The sequence below is a fragment of the Ascaphus truei genome, chromosome 6, assembly GCF_040206685.1.
Source record: "Ascaphus truei isolate aAscTru1 chromosome 6, aAscTru1.hap1, whole genome shotgun sequence".
Lineage (NCBI taxonomy): Eukaryota > Metazoa > Chordata > Amphibia > Anura > Ascaphidae > Ascaphus > Ascaphus truei.
Genome location: NC_134488.1, coordinates 93,249,251 through 93,275,939, shown reverse-complemented (window position 1 = coordinate 93,275,939; position 26,689 = coordinate 93,249,251). Strand labels below are relative to the sequence as shown.

General features: G+C 40.0%; 1 protein-coding gene across 2 annotated transcripts in view; it reads right to left on the bottom strand.

Annotated features, from left to right (window-relative positions):
- The window catches only part of LOC142497402 (L-amino-acid oxidase-like), a 64,881-nt gene that overhangs the window by 20,734 nt on the left and 17,458 nt on the right, over window positions 1-26,689 (bottom strand). The window contains exons 1-2 of one of the 2 annotated variants that reach the window (XM_075605147.1): window positions 2,932-3,776; window positions 519-1,222 (exon numbers count right to left, since the gene is read on the bottom strand). The gene's annotated coding sequence lies outside the window, so the exon portion shown is untranslated. Of the gene's footprint in view, window positions 1-518; window positions 1,223-2,931; window positions 3,777-26,689 lie in introns of those variants that run through there. The other variant, XM_075605148.1, reaches the window with a different exon arrangement.

Genomic DNA, 26,689 nt, shown 5'->3' with positions numbered 1-26,689 from the left:
CACACAACATACGCACGTGGTGACTACCCAAGTCAGAACAGTGTCTGATTTGGTCCCTGCTACCTCGTCTGCAATCATGGCTGAACAAACAGCCCAAAGACTACCTGGAGGGATCTTGCTGCTTAATATCGATGGAAAGGATTTCCTTCAACTGCTGTGCCCTATATGAGACTGCCTGGGAGGAGAACTGGAGGTTACTTCACACTGCAAGCAGTGCGATGTGCCTTACTTCCAACCGCTGGGGCAGGTCGATACTACGACCTATCCAGGACTGGAACAAAATGTCCTCAATGTGACTCAACAACTATAATTATGTGTAGAAAGGCTACCGGTGGACGTAGGTAAAGGTTATCTGGCCTTGATATGTGAACTGTTCCACCCCGTGCCAGGTGCTCCCACCATAACTTACTGCGGGGATCACTACTCCGTCTCCGGAGCCGAATCGCTGGAGAATGCTGCCGGGACAGAAAGTCGCCTTCCCAGTCCTGCTCCATACTGCAAATTTAAGTGGGACTTACCTGTCTCTGAGGTGGCCGGGGAGAAATGAACCTTCTCGCACTCCTTGATGGTGAAGGAACAGGCCCGCAACACAGGTGCATCAGGCCAGTAGCTCAACGTGGGGGCATCAGCTGAGCAGCTCAATGCGGGTGCATCAGCCCAGCAACTCAACGTGGGTGCATTGGCCACAGAAGTAACGGCCAGTACTTTTTCCAATGCTGCTATGACAATTCCTCCAGAGCTGCTGGTGGAGATTCATCTGCCAGGGTGGATCTGGAGATCCACACTCCTGTTCCGGTGAGCACCATCGCTGTTGACCCGCTGCTGTTGCGGTGTCTATAGCATGGAATATCCTGAGAAATTCTGGCTGCAGAAATTATGTGGGAGACACACATACATGTTTATTGAATGCATAGTGTTTTTGCCATTACTGGGCTGCAGAGCTGACAATCTACATTTTCCCAATATGGCTCATGGGCACCCAGCCGGTCCAAATACCTTTATTAATGGCCTGGGTACCCCCTCACCATCACACCTGGTTTATTAAGTGTTGTTATACCATTAGATTGTGAAAATATGCTGACAGAAGTACTAAAACAGGTTTTACTTGACTTGATCTGACTTCAAATAAGGTCTCGTAATGCTTGACAAGACAGAAGCAATATTAAAAATCATATTGCAGAAATACAATTCCCACTGTACATGTTTTGATTGAGTATGCCACCTAAGCAATAAAATAAGCTTGCATAAGTAAATGTTTATTTTCTCTCCCTCTCCTACTCTTCTCTCTCCCTCTCCCACCCTTTTCTCTCTCTTCCATCCTTCTCTCTCTCTCACTCCCCTTCTCTCTCTCCCCCTTCTTTAACACTCACTCCCCTTTTTCTCTCCCTCACTCAACCCTTCTCTCTCACTCACTCAACCCTTCTCTCTCACTCACTCACTCACTCACAACCCTTCTCTCCCTCATTCCCCTTTCTCTCTCCCCTCTCTGCTCTCACTCTCCCCTCTGTGCTCTCTCCTACCCTTCTCTCTCATTCTCACTCCCCATCTCCTCTCTCCCCTTCTCACCCCCTCCTCGCCTTCTCTTTCTCCCCCCTTCTCTCTCTCTCCCCCCTTCTCTTTCTCTCTACCCCTTCTCTCTCTCTCCTTGACCTAAGAGCCTGTGATGCTGCCTCCCCAATCCCTCCTCAAAACATCCTGCAAATAAAGCACACACACAAAGGTCTGGAGATACAATGGTCGCGGCTTTTATTCAAATACAGCAATGTGGAGGTGCTAACCCTGCCAGAGTGCTCCACCCACAGATAAGGCCAATAACACATAAATCATGGCCCACTAGCCATAACCGTCCATAGTCCCAGTCTCTCAGCTGACCCTACATTAGCCGCGAGATGGGTCCCACGTACTCAAAGCACAATGAGCCCTGCCTACTCACCAACTATGCCACCACCAGGCATCGAGACCTGTCGGGCAAGGTTACCCTGCACTTACCCCCCAATCAGCCACCACGATAGAGCAGCCTAACCCCAACAGACACCTAAAAATTAAATATATTTAATACAAGTATAACGCACACAAAACAGAATTTAACAAACAGGGGAGGGTGGGAAAAACACAGTAAGGGATGCGGGACCGCCCCTCACTGCTTGTCTATGACCCCTACTACCCGACTGCACCCCACTCTCCTCGGAGTGTCTGGGCAGGAGTGGAGAGCTTGGGCCTTGTGGTCATGCCACACTTTACCTGGGGCTCAATGCTTTCTTCAGTGCCGGTGATGCTGCTTTCCCAACCCCTCCCCGAAACACCCCGCAAATAACGCACAAAGGTCTGGAGGTACAATTGCCATGGCTTTTATCCAATTAAAGCAATGGGGAGGTGATAACCCTGCCAGAGTGCTCCATCCACAGAAACAGTAAGGTCAATGATGCTTAAATCATGACCTGCTAGCCAGGACATCCAAAGTCCTAGCCTCTCAGCTGAGACAACATCAGTTGTAAGATGAGCTCCTGGTATTGAAAGCACCATGAGCCAGACATGCCAACACCAGGCATAATCTCAACTGTGCCTCACCTCGCAAGGTTACCCTTCACTTACCCTAACTAGCCTCCACCAATGGACTGTCAGATCCGCCAAAACCTTCCAAACCCGGTCTGAAGGAACATTAACAAACCGTGCGATAATTGCCTGCGCAAATGAATCTACATTAACGCCAATGGACTGCTGACACATGTCTAAGAATCCTTCACCTAAAGCGAGGTATCGCATTGGCCGCTAAGCTAACTCGTTGTCAGCTGCGAGATGGGCCCCTGCCTTGACCAAAGCCTGTTATCCTGACCTTCCATCTGTACCACCCGCCTTGACCTCTGCGTGCACCTCGACAACAATTTACTCTAACAGGACTGTCTCCTGGCTATGGTCGTGATCATATACCACCTTAGCTCTGCGGTTCTACTTCCTATTGTAGACGATCATCGTTATAGTGAGGAGCGGAGGAGTATGAGGAGCAGAGGAGTATGAGGAAGAGTGAGGAGCGGAAGGACTGGTGGTTGGAGTGTGAGGAGGAGTGGTGGTAGGAATGTGAGGAGTGGTGTGGAGGAGAGTACAAGGAGTGGTACAGAGGAATAGGCTCCACGGGGACTACAAGCCCCATTGTAGTTAGGGTCAAGAGTACCACATGATGCCAGGGAGCCAATCGCGCGGCCATGTCTCCTGCAGGAGGAGATACTATTTTGCGTAATGAAAAAGGAAGAGTCAGTTGGTGCTGGGACAAGATAGGGGTAGGAGGTATGTGTGCAGGGGTCTATGACCCTCTGCACTAGGCCAGATTTCCCCTAGGCCCCAGCAAGGCCTGACTCCGCCAATTATCTTGTGGCAGCTACAGGGACAGGCCCTTAGGTAGGGACCTTGCCCCATTAGTTATTAAGTATATCAGGGACACAGCTGCACACTGCGCATATCTGATACGTGTGGTCTGGGACCAGATCATCTTTGCTGAAACAGAGACTGTCTTCAAGGTGGGACAAATCAACGGGACACCACCCCACGCGGAGGTGGGCTCGTCGAGGAGGATATCGCTGGATTGGCGGATGCCTTGTAGTACAATTGGCGCGCCCGGGTGCTGGAGCACCCGGCAGGTACCTATATCATTTAAAGTACACCAACAAAGTACATACATCATAGTGGCAGCGCTGACCACAGGACAAGGGTGGGGGCTATAACTTGTGGACACTACGGTGGTAGAGTGCCCAAGGACCTCATATAATCCTGTGGACACGGTGTGTGGGGGTGTACTGCTGTGCGAGGCATGAGGGTAGTTGTATTCTTAGTAGTCATTAGTAGAGCGCAAAGATATAATTATGTGCCAGTAAAGGTATTTCTATTTTATACTATGTGTGATCATTGTGTTTGGGTCCTGTGAAGTGCTCCTCCCACTACGTTGGATCCCTGTCAGATGGAGGCGCTGCACCAAGATTGTAAGTACATCACCCCAGGCTCCCCGTGGTGGAGGCTTAGGCCCCTGTGAGCCAACAGGTAAAAGGCAGCACCAGTAGCTCTCTGTGTTTAGGAGGAAACAGGGCTACATACAATATATAGTATATGCCGGAGGGGATTGAGTGGAGTGTGTAAGTACTGTAGTGCAATACTGGAATAGGAAAGCCATGTGTTTTACGAAATACATTTTTACATAATGTTTAAAGTTACTGTACTTGGTAAATATTGTTCGATGAGTCTTGGGTTGAGTTGTCAAATTATTTGATTGTATACAAATTGTTCTTCCAAGATGATATTATTATACAGGCAGCACTATATATTATACTATATACACAGGCAGCACTATAATACTATATATTGCAATACACTTTGCTTCTGGGCATCGTTTCTTTAATGACAATGAGCATACACATACCATTTCAGCTGCATTTATAATGCAGAATGGAATGAACTTGGAAAGTACCTCACCAGATTTGGCTAATATGAACCCAATAGAACTGGTTTGGCAGGCACTAAAGCAACAGTTAAGAACACATGAAAAAACAGATAGGTAGCGCTAATTCTAAAGAATATAGAATAAAATATTAATAATAAATGGTGTGTATAATAGTGAATTAAAATAATAAGTTAATGTACAAAAAACCCAGATAATCTCAATAATATAAGTGTGGAAAGCGTAAATAAAAAACACAGTGTGAGGTTATTTTGAAACAGAATAACACGTGAATTTATTCAAGTCAAGTGCACAACGGAGACAGCTTCAAAACAAAAGCTCTCTAAATAATAACACGATATGCCATATATTTATACCCTAAATCCTAAAGCTCCACCCCTTTATGGGGGGGCTTGCACGTCACTAAACATTACCTCATTTTGTAATACATAACAATACTAAAGCTGATGTCATTTTGTAATACATAATAATATTGTATAACTACCTGTCAGCTAGAAACCATTCTGGGGTTAAATGGGATGTGCTTATTCTGTCGCCTAGCAATATGTTATGAGAATAAATTCTACTGCAAGAATCTAAGCTTATCTCATGGGTTCTCATAACTTTTAGCCTGTTTACACTTTCAATTTGAAGCTGATTGGATGAGGAAGAGTCAATAAGAGCGAAAACATACCATTCTCTGCTTCACACATTTGTTTATACAGAAATGAAACACAGAAATTAGACTCACAAAGACAAGACAAGATGGCGGATTGAAATATTCACACAAAATGGCTTCATCCTAAATGCTGTTATGTTGTTATGCCAGACCCCCTAATATCTCATCTTTGTCAGTCCCTCCTCTGATTCTTTAAAACATTGTTTTTTTTAGAATTATTGGTATGATGTTAGTCCAGAAACACGTTGGGAGGCACAAGGGTGCTCCATCATCTCATAATGCTGCTTGAGGGTGTAGGACAGTGCACGAGGGTGCCTGCCAAATGTAGTCATAGTCTCGTAGTATGGCGTTATAGCCAAATTCTTTTCCGGAGTTAGAACATTGTACTTGGCATCTTCTGTCTTCAAGGGACTGCTGTAGATTGGTTCAGCAAACAATGGCATCATGTCTGCAGAGGGGGTTGCATATTTGTGGATCATGGCTTTGACAAACGTAACACAAACATAGATGACAACGGGTATCACACTCACACACATTACCGCATTCAAAAATTTCGCTCCTAGTGATCCCACCTATCCTGTCAGCCCCAAAAGGTCCCAGTCTGTGTCACCTTCCTTCCTAAGTCTTTCTTGAATTTCTCCTATCTTATCTAACTCATGTTGTACCTAGCCACTCTGATCTTGGATGAAAACACAACATTGTTCTTTAATTAGGGCACATACACCTCCTTTTGATGCTAAAATGTAATCTAAAGCCATTCTGTTTTGTAAGGCCATAAGCCTGATCTGAACCTGTTCTTGGTTTAATGATGAAATTAAAAACTGCAAAATTAAGGCCACATCCTTCCTGTAAATTGTTATCTGACTGAACATACATTTTTACACAGGTTTCATTGTTTGGTGGAGACACTTGACCCATAAATTGATTCTTGTTCCTAGTGTGTGATACACCCTTTAAAGAGGTTCCCTTAAAAAATTGGAAAATACAGAAATTATACACATAATACTAAAAACCTTATTTTATGCAAGCAACCTTTCTTTGGATATGCAGTTGCTAGATAAAGGAAATTGCATCTATCTCTATCATCATATATTTTCAGCTATTACTGAGAATTGAAGGGGTTTGGTATCTGTGGAAGCGAAATGCATGATCCTCACCTCTGCACGCATTGTATACATCATTCACTCTGAATATCAGAACAGACAATGTCTGCGATGGTCAACATGGCTGACTTATGATCCTATCCTTGTGGCTGACACACCCCCTGGGTGACCCCCTCCTCTCGGTGGAGGTGCAACACACTTCTGGATCAAAGTTTTGCTGCACATGACACATACATAGAGAGTGATGAGTACTGCCAAAACACATACAAGAGCTTTCACAAGCCACGCTTCCAGGAAACCAATCCTCCCATCAAGGCTCAATTGTACATACACCTTAAATTTCTAACTTAAACACACTCTAAAGAATAAAAATATTGAGTCTCTGAAAAATAAAATGTTTTGAGTCTTTGAAAAAATGAAATGTTCCTGATAAGACCAGGCCTCTGCCTGGTATCTTATTTTCCTCGTTGGTTAACGGTTAGAGTTTTGACTCGGCAAGACGTTAACTTGATGCGGCTGTGCTTTAGATGACTTTGGTCTTTGGTGGAGCTGGAATGAGCTTTACTGTACTTTGGGTCCAGGGAAAGAACTCTGCCACTTTAATTGCTGTATTGGTGGTTAGTATGGGCCCTTTCATCTGGGATGAAGAGCATGCTCGTTTAGGAACTACTTGACCTTTAACTTCGTCTCGTGTAGGTGCACTTTTATCATACCTTATGCCTAGAGAGACTCAAAAAATATATTAGTGGCATACAATACTTATTAATTGTTTTATTACCAATAGATGGTCCTTAATTTGTTCTTTTGAACTACTGACTACTGTCTTAACATCCGCATATAGACAGAGGTATCTCCTATTAATGCTCCTCATATTTAAAACTAAGCAGCTAATGTGGACTTTACTGTACTACAATCTAAGTTCCTAAGGCTTTGGGCCTCAGTCATTGTCAAACCAATTGCTTCCATAATCAACTCTATCCTGTCTACAGGCCATATCCCTAAGACGTGGAAAACTACCAGAGCTGTCCCAATCTTCAAAAGTGGGGACAAAAACACTGTCTCAAACTACAGACCAATATCTCTTCTCCCAATACACACTTGCTCTCATTCATGCCTCACTATCATCTCCTCCGATGCAAATGGTATCAACCTTTTCATAAAATACTAACTAACCTTAAAACTTGCCCCACAAATTAAACATCCCAATAGCCTGCACTCATGGCTATTATTTCACACACAGTCACTCCTACCACACCCATTGTGGCCAAGCACTGCCATCTACAGCACTTATTCCCTCACCTGCTATCTCTGTAAATTTCCCTTAAACCTTAGATTGTAAGCTCTTAAGGGCAGGGATTTCCTTTCCTATTGTCTGATTTTGCTGCACTTACTATTCTATCATAATTCCCTCTACTGTATTCTTTATGAAGTGCTGAGAACATTATTGACGCTATATATATAAGTCATACATTGCAATACACTACTATCCAAAGTCATGGACAAAAATGTGTTCACTCCCAATTAAACAATTACTATACTAAGACAAATACCCCTAGCCAATTCCAGTCAGGCCTCCACCCCAAACACTCCATTGTAACTATTCTGCTAAAATGTGAAATGCCTTGCATATAATATATACCCTGCTCACTTATGTAATTGTATTTGTAACTATGTATCACCTGTCCTTTAACTCTATACCTAGAACATATCCAAAAATGAGAGGTGACTCCCAATGCACCACTTTGGCAAAACATTCTACAAATATTTTAACAATAACTACTGCTTATAATAAAATTGTACACCTATGGAAAAATAAATGGTTAAAAGTTATAAAATATATCACATATTCAGTTAATAGACAAATGATTTTGTATAAGACTTCACACTAATGTCTTGCTTTATATAATCTCTTTGCACAGTGCTGAGCACACGGTCAGCTTTATCATTTTAAAGACACTCTGCATATTCATCTGACTAAAGAAAAAATATTTTCTATAAGACTTGTTTCTGGGCAAAGAGCCATTTTGTTTCTGGGCGTTTCGCCAATTGACCCTGAAAAGATAAGATACGGTACACCACGGCTTCCTCCTGAAAAATAATTATTATTGGATTGGAACTTTTGCTTAAAGTTTAAATACATGGAGCTTTATCCAGAGCCCTAAGAACTACATTTTTTATGACCTTTCAAAAATTAACCAACGGGCTTTTATATAGCTGAGGTTCATATAACTTCTTAACACACAAATAACGCCACACGCTCATGCTATCTCCCTCCACTCAGTTCTCTTTAATGCCTTCTGTATGAACTTTCATAGTTTCACTGATTTAATTCACTACAAATTTATGCTATTCTGTTGCAATTCTGTCCTTTCTCAAGCTACACAAACCTATTTCTTTCCATTAATCAACACTCATAAGTCTACCCCACACAAATTCTTCCTTCATCTCACCTCAGGACTTTTGCTGACTATTTTTAAGAAAGAAGTTGAATCCATACACCAGAACATTCCCTCTTTTTCCTCCTATCCTACTTTGCTTCCAACTCTCTACCTGCTTTCCTTAACTCTTTTTCGACTGCCTCAAAAGAGTGTCACCATCACTGTTGATCTCCTCTTCTCCCTCTAATCTGCTACATTTCCATTCTCCTTCAAACATGTAATAGTTATACCATGACTCAAAAATAGCAAGTTTGACCCTACCTCTCTTTCTAACTACTGAACTTGTCTTGCATTCTCCTGCTTGCTCCATTTTCTCACACCCATTCTCTCCTTAACCCTCTACAATCTGACTTCTGCACTGCTCCCTCCACGGAGACAATTCTCACTAAAATAACTCATGAACTACATGCTGCCCAAGACAGAGGTCATCACACTCTGCTCCTATTACTCCACCTCTCTGAAGCATTTGCCTCTGTGGACCACACTCTTCTCTTTTCTCTGTACACACTCTCTCTAGGTGACCTAATAACATCTCTTAGGTTTAAATATCACCTCTATGCTGACAACACCACCATTTACTTTTCAATCCCTGACCTTACACCTGCCATACAAACCTACGTTTCTGAATGTCTCTCTGTTATCTCATCCTGGAAGACCCTCTTTCGCCTTAAATTTAACATGGCAAAAACAGAGTTCCTCATACTTCCTCCCAAACCTGACCCTATTATCTCCTTCCACATTACTCTTGAATCTTCCATCCAGTAGCTCAAGCATGCTGCTTAGGGGTCACTCCCAACTCCTCTCTCATTCAAAACATTTCTATAACTGTCGCTTTTTCCTCCACAAGATCACAAAGATACAACTGTTCCTCTGTTGCTCAACTATTAAAAACTCTGATTCAGACCCTCATTCTCTCCCCTCTTGATTACTGTAATCCCCTGCTATCCCAGCTTCCTGACTTTCACCTGTCTTCCCTACTATCTATCCCAAACGCTGCTGCGAGAATTACTCTACTCTTTAAACTCTGATTCTGCGTTTCCCCTCCTGAAATTCCTCTCCTGGTTTCTAATCAAGTCCTACTGTTTCTGTATGCTCTCCCTACCTACCAAGTAGATTGTAAGCTCCTCAGAGCAGTGACTTCTCTTTGCTCAACTTTTACTTTTCTGTCTGGATCACTTATTCTATGACCTCTTACCTTTACCATTTGATAACTATATCATTACGACATGAACCACTCCTGTGAAGCGCTGAGCCTATTAATGGCGTTCTATACATGAAAACATACAATACAATATATACTTCAAACAATGCTTATGAGCTTTTACCCATATTTTTAAACACAAAATATTCCATGTGTTTTTACTGGTTACACACAATACAGAACACACACAATACAGACACCCAAAGAACATAGACACAAACTTCTCTCCTACACAGCGAATCAGCTTCTCATATAAATAACCTGCTTTTATTCTCTTTCTAGTTGCCATTAGAACAGAAGGAAAAAGAATATTTTCTGGTTCAAAAGACCTATTCGTGTGGCCAGTACGAACAAATCTTTTCAATTCCATTCTTTTTCTTCTACTCTCTCTCTTAGGGCTGCTCTGCAATTACTGGCAACATGTCCTACCTTTTTACACTTATAACACTTTCTGTCCCTTCCAAACAATATACACACAGTCTCTAATTTTATCCCAATTTTTTTTGCATATAAACCTGTCATAAAAATAACCCTCAATATCTACTTCCTCAACACCACATATGCCTTAATTATCTATCGGCAAATTCACTTGCTATTTCTTTCCTATTCACTTTCTTTTTCACTTGTTATTATATTAACTTCTGTCCTGGCAATGGTAAAAATTAATACAGCGGGACCCTTCTGTCCCTCAACAGAATTCTTTTGTCCCATATTAATGTAAGGTATGTTTCCCTGTGGGATTCAAAAACACACGAGACGGCGCTCCCTGAGCTTATCAATCCCACAGAAAAAGACCCCTCTTTCATTTAAACATCTGCGCAATTAGTTGATAATAGTACAAACAAAAACAGTGCCATTCACTGGCCAACAAAATATTTATATTGTCTCTTTTCGTTCTCTGTATTCATTCTTTATTATTTTCGTCTGCAGACACACAATCCTTTGAGAATTTTTGGTTTCCCATTATTCCCCTGTTACAGAAATCAAATTTAATTGACCTGTACAATACTTCTTCGGTTACAGAAATCAAATTTAATTGACCTGTACAATACTTCGGCTACAGCAATCAACTGTTAATTGACCTGTACAATTTAGCGTTACAATAATCAACGCAAGCTGATTACGTACAACTCTTTTGGCATGTTATTGTTCTGAATAGTGTAAATATGCAGATAAGGACCTGTCACGAGACTGTTCCCCAATCACATTTTCTCATTATAACTATACCAAAGAAAAACTTGAATCACTTCAGCGGGTCCAACCCAGTCCTGATAAACCTTATACTTTTATAACATGGATACAGATAAGACTTTCTAACCAGATATCCATGAACTCACTTGGTAAGTAAATGACAAAAACAGAGCAAATGTACAAACAGGGACCCTTCCTGCTCAGACAACAAAAATATTTATCACAACCCAGGACGGTCTGAAAACAATCCCTTTAAGCACAAAAACACTCACTTTCATCACCAAAACACCAAAACCTTTAATGGGACTCTTACCTTAGCCCCTAACAACTCTTAACAACTCTTACACTTTAAAATGAATACAGGAACAGAGAATAATAAATTCACGTGAAACTGCTAGGGATTCTTACTCGTCACATCAGATAAGACACCGTTCAAAAATCAGCTCCCCGCACCACTCAAAACTATTTAATCAGGCTGTTTGTCTAAAAAATGCAGGTCGCCTTACCTTGATTCATATGTGAGCTCAGGTTTGAGTGATGGAGGAGTGTTTCATCCGGGTGCTCGATTCCGATGATATTGAGTCCCTACTTCGGATTGCGCCATCTGTGGAAAGCGTAAATAAAAAACACAGTGTGAGGTTATTTTGAAACAGAATAACACGTGAATTTATTCAAGTCAAGTGCACAACGGAGACAGCTTCAAAACAAAAGCTCTCTAAATAATAACACGATATGCCATATATTTATACCCTAAATCCTAAACCTCCACCCCTTTATGGGGGGGCTTGCACGTCACTAAACATTACCTCATTTTGTAATACATAACAATACTAAAGCTGATGTCATTTTGTAATACATAATAATATTGTATAACTACCTGTCAGCTAGAAACCATTCTGGGGTTAAATGGGATGTGCTTATTCTGTCGCCTAGCAATATGTTATGAGAATAAATTCTACTGCAAGAATCTAAGCTTATCTCATGGGTTCTCATAACTTTTAGCCTGTTTACACTTTCAATTTGAAGCTGATTGGATGAGGAAGAGTCAATAAGAGCGAAAACATACCATTCTCTGCTTCACACATTTGTTTATACAGAAATGAAACACAGAAATTAGACTCACAAAGACAAGACAAGATGGCGGATTGAAATATTCACACAAAATGGCTTCATCCTAAATGCTGTTATGTTGTTATGCCAGACCCCCTAATATCTCATCTTTGTCAGTCCCTCCTCTGATTCTTTAAAACATTGTTTTTTTTAGAATTATTGGTATGATGTTAGTCCAGAAACACGTTGGGAGGCACAAGGGTGCTCCATCATCTCATAATGCTGCTTGAGGGTGTAGGACAGTGCACGAGGGTGCCTGCCAAATGTAGTCATAGTCTCGTAGTATGGCGTTATAGCCAAATTCTTTTCCGGAGTTAGAACATTGTACTTGGCATCTTCTGTCTTCAAGGGACTGCTGTAGATTGGTTCAGCAAACAATGGCATCATGTCTGCAGAGGGGGTTGCATATTTGTGGATCATGGCTTTGACAAACGTAACACAAACATAGATGACAACGGGTATCACACTCACACACATTACCGCATTCAAAAATTTCGCTCCTAGTGATCCCACCTATCCAGTCAGCCCCAAAAGGTCCCAGTCTGTGTCACCTTCCTTCCTAAGTCTTTCTTGAATTTCTCCTATCTTATCTAACTCATGTTGTACCTAGCCACTCTGATCTTGGATGAAAACACAACATTGTTCTTTAATTAGGGCACATACACCTCCTTTTGATGCTAAAATGTAATCTAAAGCCATTCTGTTTTGTAAGGCCATAAGCCTGATCTGAACCTGTTCTTGGTTTAATGATGAAATTAAAAACTGCAAAATTAAGGCCACATCCTTCCTGTAAATTGTTATCTGACTGAACATACATTTTTACACAGGTTTCATTGTTTGGTGGAGACACTTGACCCATAAATTGATTCTTGTTCCTAGTGTGTGATACACCCTTTAAAGAGGTTCCCTTAAAAAATTGGAAAATACAGAAATTATACACATAATACTAAAAACCTTATTTTATGCAAGCAACCTTTCTTTGGATATGCAGTTGCTAGATAAAGGAAATTGCATCTATCTCTATCATCATATATTTTCAGCTATTACTGAGAATTGAAGGGGTTTGGTATCTGTGGAAGCGAAATGCATGATCCTCACCTCTGCACGCATTGTATACATCATTCACTCTGAATATCAGAACAGACAATGTCTGCGATGGTCAACATGGCTGACTTATGATCCTATCCTTGTGGCTGACACACCCCCTGGGTGACCCCCTCCTCTCGGTGGAGGTGCAACACACTTCTGGATCAAAGTTTTGCTGCACATGACACATACATAGAGAGTGATGAGTACTGCCAAAACACATACAAGAGCTTTCACAAGCCACGCTTCCAGGAAACCAATCCTCCCATCAAGGCTCAATTGTACATACACCTTAAATTTCTAACTTAAACACACTCTAAAGAATAAAAATATTGAGTCTCTGAAAAATAAAATGTTTTGAGTCTTTGAAAAAATGAAATGTTCCTGATAAGACCAGGCCTCTGCCTGGTATCTTATTTTCCTCGTTGGTTAACGGTTAGAGTTTTGACTCGGCAAGACGTTAACTTGATGCGGCTGTGCTTTAGATGACTTTGGTCTTTGGTGGAGCTGGAATGAGCTTTACTGTACTTTGGGTCCAGGGAAAGAACTCTGCCACTTTAATTGCTGTATTGGTGGTTAGTATGGGCCCTTTCATCTGGGATGAAGAGCATGCTCGTTTAGGAACTACTTGACCTTTAACTTCGTCTCGTGTAGGTGCACTTTTATCATACCTTATGCCTAGAGAGACTCAAAAAATATATTAGTGGCATACAATACTTATTAATTGTTTTATTACCAATAGATGGTCCTTAATTTGTTCTTTTGAACTACTGACTACTGTCTTAACATCCGCATATAGACAGAGGTATCTCCTATTAATGCTCCTCATATTTAAAACTAAGCAGCTAATGTGGACTTTACTGTACTACAATCTAAGTTCCTAAGGCTTTGGGCCTCAGTCATTGTCAAACCAATTGCTTCCATAATCAACTCTATCCTGTCTACAGGCCATATCCCTAAGACGTGGAAAACTACCAGAGCTGTCCCAATCTTCAAAAGTGGGGACAAAAACACTGTCTCAAACTACAGACCAATATCTCTTCTCCCAATACACACTTGCTCTCATTCATGCCTCACTATCATCTCCTCCGATGCAAATGGTATCAACCTTTTCATAAAATACTAACTAACCTTAAAACTTGCCCCACAAATTAAACATCCCAATAGCCTGCACTCATGGCTATTATTTCACACACAGTCACTCCTACCACACCCATTGTGGCCAAGCACTGCCATCTACAGCACTTATTCCCTCACCTGCTATCTCTGTAAATTTCCCTTAAACCTTAGATTGTAAGCTCTTAAGGGCAGGGATTTCCTTTCCTATTGTCTGATTTTGCTGCACTTACTATTCTATCATAATTCCCTCTACTGTATTCTTTATGAAGTGCTGAGAACATTATTGACGCTATATATATAAGTCATACATTGCAATACACTACTATCCAAAGTCATGGACAAAAATGTGTTCACTCCCAATTAAACAATTACTATACTAAGACAAATACCCCTAGCCAATTCCAGTCAGGCCTCCACCCCAAACACTCCATTGTAACTATTCTGCTAAAATGTGAAATGCCTTGCATATAATATATACCCTGCTCACTTATGTAATTGTATTTGTAACTATGTATCACCTGTCCTTTAACTCTATACCTAGAACATATCCAAAAATGAGAGGTGACTCCCAATGCACCACTTTGGCAAAACATTCTACAAATATTTTAACAATAACTACTGCTTATAATAAAATTGTACACCTATGGAAAAATAAATGGTTAAAAGTTATAAAATATATCACATATTCAGTTAATAGACAAATGATTTTGTATAAGACTTCACACTAATGTCTTGCTTTATATAATCTCTTTGCACAGTGCTGAGCACACGGTCAGCTTTATCATTTTAAAGACACTCTGCATATTCATCTGACTAAAGAAAAAATATTTTCTATAAGACTTGTTTCTGGGCAAAGAGCCATTTTGTTTCTGGGCGTTTCGCCAATTGACCCTGAAAAGATAAGATACGGTACACCACGGCTTCCTCCTGAAAAATAATTATTATTGGATTGGAACTTTTGCTTAAAGTTTAAATACATGGAGCTTTATCCAGAGCCCTAAGAACTACATTTTTTATGACCTTTCAAAAATTAACCAACGGGCTTTTATATAGCTGAGGTTCATATAACTTCTTAACACACAAATAACGCCACACGCTCATGCTATCTCCCTCCACTCAGTTCTCTTTAATGCCTTCTGTATGAACTTTCATAGTTTCACTGATTTAATTCACTACAAATTTATGCTATTCTGTTGCAATTCTGTCCTTTCTCAAGCTACACAAACCTATTTCTTTCCATTAATCAACACTCATAAGTCTACCCCACACAAATTCTTCCTTCATCTCACCTCAGGACTTTTGCTGACTATTTTTAAGAAAGAGGTTGAATCCATACACCAGAACATTCCCTCTTTTTCCTCCTATCCTACTTTGCTTCCAACTCTCTACCTGCTTTCCTTAACTCTTTTTCGACTGCCTCAAAAGAGTGTCACCATCACTGTTGATCTCCTCTTCTCCCTCTAATCTGCTACATTTCCATTCTCCTTCAAACATGTAATAGTTATACCATGACTCAAAAATAGCAAGTTTGACCCTACCTCTCTTTCTAACTACTGAACTTGTCTTGCATTCTCCTGCTTGCTCCATTTTCTCACACCCATTCTCTCCTTAACCCTCTACAATCTGACTTCTGCACTGCTCCCTCCACGGAGACAATTCTCACTAAAATAACTCATGAACTACATGCTGCCCAAGACAGAGGTCATCACACTCTGCTCCTATTACTCCACCTCTCTGAAGCATTTGCCTCTGTGGACCACACTCTTCTCTTTTCTCTGTACACACTCTCTCTAGGTGACCTAATAACATCTCTTAGGTTTAAATATCACCTCTATGCTGACAACACCACCATTTACTTTTCAATCCCTGACCTTACACCTGCCATACAAACCTACGTTTCTGAATGTCTCTCTGTTATCTCATCCTGGAAGACCCTCTTTCGCCTTAAATTTAACATGGCAAAAACAGAGTTCCTCATACTTCCTCCCAAACCTGACCCTATTATCTCCTTCCACATTACTCTTGAATCTTCCATCCAGTAGCTCAAGCATGCTGCTTAGGGGTCACTCCCAACTCCTCTCTCATTCAAAACATTTCTATAACTGTCGCTTTTTCCTCCACAAGATCACAAAGATACACCTGTTCCTCTGTTGCTCAACTATTAAAAACTCTGATTCAGACCCTCATTCTCTCCCCTCTTGATTACTGTAATCCCCTGCTATCCCAGCTTCCTGACTTTCACCTGTCTTCCCTACTATCTATCCCAAACGCTGCTGCGAGAATTACTCTACTCTTTAAACTCTGATTCTGCGTTTCCCCTCCTGAAATTCCTCTCCTGGTTTCTAATCAAGTCCTACTGTTTCTGTATGCTCTCCCTACCTACCAAGTAGATTGTAAGCTCCTCAGAGCAGTGACTTCTCTTTGCTCAACTTTTACTTTTCTGTCTGGATCACTTATTCTATGACCTCTTACCTTTACCATTTGATAACTATATCATTACGACATGAACCACTCCTGTGAAGCGCTGAGCCTATTAATGGCGTTCTATACATGAAAACATACAATACAATATATACTTCAAACAATGCTTATGAGCTTTTACCCATATTTTTAAACACAAAATATTCCATGTGTTTTTACTGGTTACACACAATACAGAACACACACAATACAGACACCCAAAGAACATAGACACAAACTTCTCTCCTACACAGCGAATCAGCTTCTCATATAAATAACCTGCTTTTATTCTCTTTCTAGTTGCCATTAGAACAGAAGGAAAAAGAATATTTTCTGGTTCAAAAGACCTATTCGTGTGGCCAGTACGAACAAATCTTTTCAATTCCATTCTTTTTCTTCTACTCTCTCTCTTAGGGCTGCTCTGCAATTACTGGCAACATGTCCTACCTTTTTACACTTATAACACTTTCTGTCCCTTCCAAACAATATACACACAGTCTCTAATTTTATCCCAATTTTTTTTGCATATAAACCTGTCATAAAAATAACCCTCAATATCTACTTCCTCAACACCACATATGCCTTAATTATCTATCGGCAAATTCACTTGCTATTTCTTTCCTATTCACTTTCTTTTTCACTTGTTATTATATTAACTTCTGTCCTGGCAATGGTAAAAATTAATACAGCGGGACCCTTCTGTCCCTCAACAGAATTCTTTTGTCCCATATTAATGTAAGGTATGTTTCCCTGTGGGATTCAAAAACACACGAGACGGCGCTCCCTGAGCTTATCAATCCCACAGAAAAAGACCCCTCTTTCATTTAAACATCTGCGCAATTAGTTGATAATAGTACAAACAAAAACAGTGCCATTCACTGGCCAACAAAATATTTATATTGTCTCTTTTCGTTCTCTGTATTCATTCTTTATTATTTTCGTCTGCAGACACACAATCCTTTGAGAATTTTTGGTTTCCCATTATTCCCCTGTTACAGAAATCAAATTTAATTGACCTGTACAATACTTCTTCGGTTACAGAAATCAAATTTAATTGACCTGTACAATACTTCGGCTACAGCAATCAACTGTTAATTGACCTGTACAATTTAGCGTTACAATAATCAACGCAAGCTGATTACGTACAACTCTTTTGGCATGTTATTGTTCTGAATAGTGTAAATATGCAGATAAGGACCTGTCACGAGACTGTTCCCCAATCACATTTTCTCATTATAACTATACCAAAGAAAAACTTGAATCACTTCAGCGGGTCCAACCCAGTCCTGATAAACCTTATACTTTTATAACATGGATACAGATAAGACTTTCTAACCAGATATCCATGAACTCACTTGGTAAGTAAATGACAAAAACAGAGCAAATGTACAAACAGGGACCCTTCCTGCTCAGACAACAAAAATATTTATCACAACCCAGGACGGTCTGAAAACAATCCCTTTAAGCACAAAAACACTCACTTTCATCACCAAAACACCAAAACCTTTAATGGGACTCTTACCTTAGCCCCTAACAACTCTTAACAACTCTTACACTTTAAAATGAATACAGGAACAGAGAATAATAAATTCACGTGAAACTGCTAGGGATTCTTACTCGTCACATCAGATAAGACACCGTTCAAAAATCAGCTCCCCGCACCACTCAAAACTATTTAATCAGGCTGTTTGTCTAAAAAATGCAGGTAGCCTTACCTTGATTCATATGTGAGCTCAGGTTTGAGTGATGGAGGAGTGTTTCATCCGGGTGCTCGATTCCGATGATATTGAGTCCCTACTTCGGATTGCGCCATCTGTGGAAAGCGTAAATAAAAAACACAGTGTGAGGTTATTTTGAAACAGAATAACACGTGAATTTATTCAAGTCAAGTGCACAACGGAGACAGCTTCAAAACAAAAGCTCTCTAAATAATAACACGATATGCCATATATTTATACCCTAAATCCTAAAGCTCCACCCCTTTATGGGGGGGCTTGCACGTCACTAAACATTACCTCATTTTGTAATACATAACAATACTAAAGCTGATGTCATTTTGTAATACATAATAATATTGTATAACTACCTGTCAGCTAGAAACCATTCTGGGGTTAAATGGGATGTGCTTATTCTGTCGCCTAGCAATATGTTATGAGAATAAATTCTACTGCAAGAATCTAAGCTTATCTCATGGGTTCTCATAACTTTTAGCCTGTTTACACTTTCAATTTGAAGCTGATTGGATGAGGAAGAGTCAATAAGAGCGAAAACATACCATTCTCTGCTTCACACATTTGTTTATACAGAAATGAAACACAGAAATTAGACTCACAAAGACAAGACAAGATGGCGGATTGAAATATTCACACAAAATGGCTTCATCCTAAATGCTGTTATGTTGTTATGCCAGACCCCCTAATATCTCATCTTTGTCAGTCCCTCCTCTGATTCTTTAAAACATTGTTTTTTTTAGAATTATTGGTATGATGTTAGTCCAGAAACACGTTGGGAGGCACAAGGGTGCTCCATCATCTCATAATGCTGCTTGAGGGTGTAGGACAGTGCACGAGGGTGCCTGCCAAATGTAGTCATAGTCTCGTAGTATGGCGTTATAGCCAAATTCTTTTCCGGAGTTAGAACATTGTACTTGGCATCTTCTGTCTTCAAGGGACTGCTGTAGATTGGTTCAGCAAACAATGGCATCATGTCTGCAGAGGGGGTTGCATATTTGTGGATCATGGCTTTGACAAACGTAACACAAACATAGATGACAACGGGTATCACACTCACACACATTACCGCATTCAAAAATTTCGCTCCTAGTGATCCCACCTATCCAGTCAGCCCCAAAAGGTCCCAGTCTGTGTCACCTTCCTTCCTAAGTCTTTCTTGAATTTCTCCTATCTTATCTAACTCATGTTGTACCTAGCCACTCTGATCTTGGATGAAAACACAACATTGTTCTTTAATTAGGGCACATACACCTCCTTTTGATGCTAAAATGTAATCTAAAGCCATTCTGTTTTGTAAGGCCATAAGCCTGATCTGAACCTGTTCTTGGTTTAATGATGAAATTAAAAACTGCAAAATTAAGGCCACATCCTTCCTGTAAATTGTTATCTGACTGAACATACATTTTTACACAGGTTTCATTGTTTGGTGGAGACACTTGACCCATAAATTGATTCTTGTTCCTAGTGTGTGATACACCCTTTAAAGAGGTTCCCTTAAAAAATTGGAAAATACAGAAATTATACACATAATACTAAAAACCTTATTTTATGCAAGCAACCTTTCTTTGGATATGCAGTTGCTAGATAAAGGAAATTGCATCTATCTCTATCATCATATATTTTCAGCTATTACTGAGAATTGAAGGGGTTTGGTATCTGTGGAAGCGAAATGCATGATCCTCACCTCTGCACGCATTGTATACATCATTCACTCTGAATATCAGAACAGACAATGTCTGCGATGGTCAACATGGCTGACTTATGATCCTATCCTTGTGGCTGACACACCCCCTGGGTGACCCCCTCCTCTCGGTGGAGGTGCAACACACTTCTGGATCAAAGTTTTGCTGCACATGACACATACATAGAGAGTGATGAGTACTGCCAAAACACATACAAGAGCTTTCACAAGCCACGCTTCCAGGAAACCAATCCTCCCATCAAGGCTCAATTCTACATACACCTTAAATTTCTAACTTAAACACACTCTAAAGAATAAAAATATTGAGTCTCTGAAAAATAAAATGTTTTGAGTCTTTGAAAAAATGAAATGTTCCTGATAAGACCAGGCCTCTGCCTGGTATCTTATTTTCCTCGTTGGTTAACGGTTAGAGTTTTGACTCGGCAAGACGTTAACTTGATGCGGCTGTGCTTTAGATGACTTTGGTCTTTGGTGGAGCTGGAATGAGCTTTACTGTACTTTGGGTCCAGGGAAAGAACTCTGCCACTTTAATTGCTGTATTGGTGGTTAGTATGGGCCCTTTCATCTGGGATGAAGAGCATGCTCGTTTAGGAACTACTTGACCTTTAACTTCGTCTCGTGTAGGTGCACTTTTATCATACCTTATGCCTAGAGAGACTCAAAAAATATATTAGTGGCATACAATACTTATTAATTGTTTTATTACCAATAGATGGTCCTTAATTTGTTCTTTTGAACTACTGACTACTGTCTTAACATCCGCATATAGACAGAGGTATCTCCTATTAATGCTCCTCATATTTAAAACTAAGCAGCTAATGTGGACTTTACTGTACTACAATCTAAGTTCCTAAGGCTTTGGGCCTCAGTCATTGTCAAACCAATTGCTTCCATAATCAACTCTATCCTGTCTACAGGCCATATCCCTAAGACCTGGAAAACTACCAGAGCTGTCCCAATCTTCAAAAGTGGGGACAAAAACACTGTCTCAAACTACAGACCAATATCTCTTCTCCCAATACACACTTGCTCTCATTCATGCCTCACTATCATCTCCTCCGATGCAAATGGTATCAACCTTTTCATAAAATACTAACTAACCTTAAAACTTGCCCCACAAATTAAACATCCCAATAGCCTGCACTCATGGCTATTATTTCACACACAGTCACTCCTACCACACCCATTGTGGCCAAGCACTGCCATCTACAGCACTTATTCCCTCACCTGCTATCTCTGTAAATTTCCCTTAAACCTTAGATTGTAAGCTCTTAAGGGCAGGGATTTCCTTTCCTATTGTCTGATTTTGCTGCACTTACTATTCTATCATAATTCCCTCTACTGTATTCTTTATGAAGTGCTGAGAACATTATTGACGCTATATATATAAGTCATACATTGCAATACACTACTATCCAAAGTCATGGACAAAAATGTGTTCACTCCCAATTAAACAATTACTATACTAAGACAAATACCCCTAGCCAATTCCAGTCAGGCCTCCACCCCAAACACTCCATTGTAACTATTCTGCTAAAATGTGAAATGCCTTGCATATAATATATACCCTGCTCACTTATGTAATTGTATTTGTAACTATGTATCACCTGTCCTTTAACTCTATACCTAGAACATATCCAAAAATGAGAGGTGACTCCCAATGCACCACTTTGGCAAAACATTCTACAAATATTTTAACAATAACTACTGCTTATAATAAAATTGTACACCTATGGAAAAATAAATGGTTAAAAGTTATAAAATATATCACATATTCAGTTAATAGACAAATGATTTTGTATAAGACTTCACACTAATGTCTTGCTTTATATAATCTCTTTGCACAGTGCTGAGCACACGGTCAGCTTTATCATTTTAAAGACACTCTGCATATTCATCTGACTAAAGAAAAAATATTTTCTATAAGACTTGTTTCTGGGCAAAGAGCCATTTTGTTTCTGGGCGTTTCGCCAATTGACCCTGAAAAGATAAGATACGGTACACCACGGCTTCCTCCTGAAAAATAATTATTATTGGATTGGAACTTTTGCTTAAAGTTTAAATACATGGAGCTTTATCCAGAGCCCTAAGAACTACATTTTTTATGACCTTTCAAAAATTAACCAACGGGCTTTTATATAGCTGAGGTTCATATAACTTCTTAACACACAAATAACGCCACACGCTCATGCTATCTCCCTCCACTCAGTTCTCTTTAATGCCTTCTGTATGAACTTTCATAGTTTCACTGATTTAATTCACTACAAATTTATGCTATTCTGTTGCAATTCTGTCCTTTCTCAAGCTACACAAACCTATTTCTTTCCATTAATCAACACTCATAAGTCTACCCCACACAAATTCTTCCTTCATCTCACCTCAGGACTTTTGCTGACTATTTTTAAGAAAGAGGTTGAATCCATACACCAGAACATTCCCTCTTTTTCCTCCTATCCTACTTTGCTTCCAACTCTCTACCTGCTTTCCTTAACTCTTTTTCGACTGCCTCAAAAGAGTGTCACCATCACTGTTGATCTCCTCTTCTCCCTCTAATCTGCTACATTTCCATTCTCCTTCAAACATGTAATAGTTATACCATGACTCAAAAATAGCAAGTTTGACCCTACCTCTCTTTCTAACTACTGAACTTGTCTTGCATTCTCCTGCTTGCTCCATTTTCTCACACCCATTCTCTCCTTAACCCTCTACAATCTGACTTCTGCACTGCTCCCTCCACGGAGACAATTCTCACTAAAATAACTCATGAACTACATGCTGCCCAAGACAGAGGTCATCACACTCTGCTCCTATTACTCCACCTCTCTGAAGCATTTGCCTCTGTGGACCACACTCTTCTCTTTTCTCTGTACACACTCTCTCTAGGTGACCTAATAACATCTCTTAGGTTTAAATATCACCTCTATGCTGACAACACCACCATTTACTTTTCAATCCCTGACCTTACACCTGCCATACAAACCTACGTTTCTGAATGTCTCTCTGTTATCTCATCCTGGAAGACCCTCTTTCGCCTTAAATTTAACATGGCAAAAACAGAGTTCCTCATACTTCCTCCCAAACCTGACCCTATTATCTCCTTCCACATTACTCTTGAATCTTCCATCCAGTAGCTCAAGCATGCTGCTTAGGGGTCACTCCCAACTCCTCTCTCATTCAAAACATTTCTATAACTGTCGCTTTTTCCTCCACAAGATCACAAAGATACACCTGTTCCTCTGTTGCTCAACTATTAAAAACTCTGATTCAGACCCTCATTCTCTCCCCTCTTGATTACTGTAATCCCCTGCTATCCCAGCTTCCTGACTTTCACCTGTCTTCCCTACTATCTATCCCAAACGCTGCTGCGAGAATTACTCTACTCTTTAAACTCTGATTCTGCGTTTCCCCTCCTGAAATTCCTCTCCTGGTTTCTAATCAAGTCCTACTGTTTCTGTATGCTCTCCCTACCTACCAAGTAGATTGTAAGCTCCTCAGAGCAGTGACTTCTCTTTGCTCAACTTTTACTTTTCTGTCTGGATCACTTATTCTATGACCTCTTACCTTTACCATTTGATAACTATATCATTACGACATGAACCACTCCTGTGAAGCGCTGAGCCTATTAATGGCGTTCTATACATGAAAACATACAATACAATATATACTTCAAACAATGCTTATGAGCTTTTACCCATATTTTTAAACACAAAATATTCCATGTGTTTTTACTGGTTACACACAATACAGAACACACACAATACAGACACCCAAAGAACATAGACACAAACTTCTCTCCTACACAGCGAATCAGCTTCTCATATAAATAACCTGCTTTTATTCTCTTTCTAGTTGCCATTAGAACAGAAGGAAAAAGAATATTTTCTGGTTCAAAAGACCTATTCGTGTGGCCAGTACGAACAAATCTTTTCAATTCCATTCTTTTTCTTCTACTCTCTCTCTTAGGGCTGCTCTGCAATTACTGGCAACATGTCCTACCTTTTTACACTTATAACACTTTCTGTCCCTTCCAAACAATATACACACAGTCTCTAATTTTATCCCAATTTTTTTTGCATATAAACCTGTCATAAAAATAACCCTCAATATCTACTTCCTCAACACCACATATGCCTTAATTATCTATCGGCAAATTCACTTGCTATTTCTTTCCTATTCACTTTCTTTTTCACTTGTTATTATATTAACTTCTGTCCTGGCAATGGTAAAAATTAATACAGCGGGACCCTTCTGTCCCTCAACAGAATTCTTTTGTCCCATATTAATGTAAGGTATGTTTCCCTGTGGGATTCAAAAACACACGAGACGGCGCTCCCTGAGCTTATCAATCCCACAGAAAAAGACCCCTCTTTCATTTAAACATCTGCGCAATTAGTTGATAATAGTACAAACAAAAACAGTGCCATTCACTGGCCAACAAAATATTTATATTGTCTCTTTTCGTTCTCTGTATTCATTCTTTATTATTTTCGTCTGCAGACACACAATCCTTTGAGAATTTTTGGTTTCCCATTATTCCCCTGTTACAGAAATCAAATTTAATTGACCTGTACAATACTTCTTCGGTTACAGAAATCAAATTTAATTGACCTGTACAATACTTCGGCTACAGCAATCAACTGTTAATTGACCTGTACAATTTAGCGTTACAATAATCAACGCAAGCTGATTACGTACAACTCTTTTGGCATGTTATTGTTCTGAATAGTGTAAATATGCAGATAAGGACCTGTCACGAGACTGTTCCCCAATCACATTTTCTCATTATAACTATACCAAAGAAAAACTTGAATCACTTCAGCGGGTCCAACCCAGTCCTGATAAACCTTATACTTTTATAACATGGATACAGATAAGACTTTCTAACCAGATATCCATGAACTCACTTGGTAAGTAAATGACAAAAACAGAGCAAATGTACAAACAGGGACCCTTCCTGCTCAGACAACAAAAATATTTATCACAACCCAGGACGGTCTGAAAACAATCCCTTTAAGCACAAAAACACTCACTTTCATCACCAAAACACCAAAACCTTTAATGGGACTCTTACCTTAGCCCCTAACAACTCTTAACAACTCTTACACTTTAAAATGAATACAGGAACAGAGAATAATAAATTCACGTGAAACTGCTAGGGATTCTTACTCGTCACATCAGATAAGACACCGTTCAAAAATCAGCTCCCCGCACCACTCAAAACTATTTAATCAGGCTGTTTGTCTAAAAAATGCAGGTAGCCTTACCTTGATTCATATGTGAGCTCAGGTTTGAGTGATGGAGGAGTGTTTCATCCGGGTGCTCGATTCCGATGATATTGAGTCCCTACTTCGGATTGCGCCATCTGTGGAAAGCGTAAATAAAAAACACAGTGTGAGGTTATTTTGAAACAGAATAACACGTGAATTTATTCAAGTCAAGTGCACAACGGAGACAGCTTCAAAACAAAAGCTCTCTAAATAATAACACGATATGCCATATATTTATACCCTAAATCCTAAAGCTCCACCCCTTTATGGGGGGGCTTGCACGTCACTAAACATTACCTCATTTTGTAATACATAACAATACTAAAGCTGATGTCATTTTGTAATACATAATAATATTGTATAACTACCTGTCAGCTAGAAACCATTCTGGGGTTAAATGGGATGTGCTTATTCTGTCGCCTAGCAATATGTTATGAGAATAAATTCTACTGCAAGAATCTAAGCTTATCTCATGGGTTCTCATAACTTTTAGCCTGTTTACACTTTCAATTTGAAGCTGATTGGATGAGGAAGAGTCAATAAGAGCGAAAACATACCATTCTCTGCTTCACACATTTGTTTATACAGAAATGAAACACAGAAATTAGACTCACAAAGACAAGACAAGATGGCGGATTGAAATATTCACACAAAATGGCTTCATCCTAAATGCTGTTATGTTGTTATGCCAGACCCCCTAATATCTCATCTTTGTCAGTCCCTCCTCTGATTCTTTAAAACATTGTTTTTTTTAGAATTATTGGTATGATGTTAGTCCAGAAACACGTTGGGAGGCACAAGGGTGCTCCATCATCTCATAATGCTGCTTGAGGGTGTAGGACAGTGCACGAGGGTGCCTGCCAAATGTAGTCATAGTCTCGTAGTATGGCGTTATAGCCAAATTCTTTTCCGGAGTTAGAACATTGTACTTGGCATCTTCTGTCTTCAAGGGACTGCTGTAGATTGGTTCAGCAAACAATGGCATCATGTCTGCAGAGGGGGTTGCATATTTGTGGATCATGGCTTTGACAAACGTAACACAAACATAGATGACAACGGGTATCACACTCACACACATTACCGCATTCAAAAATTTCGCTCCTAGTGATCCCACCTATCCAGTCAGCCCCAAAAGGTCCCAGTCTGTGTCACCTTCCTTCCTAAGTCTTTCTTGAAT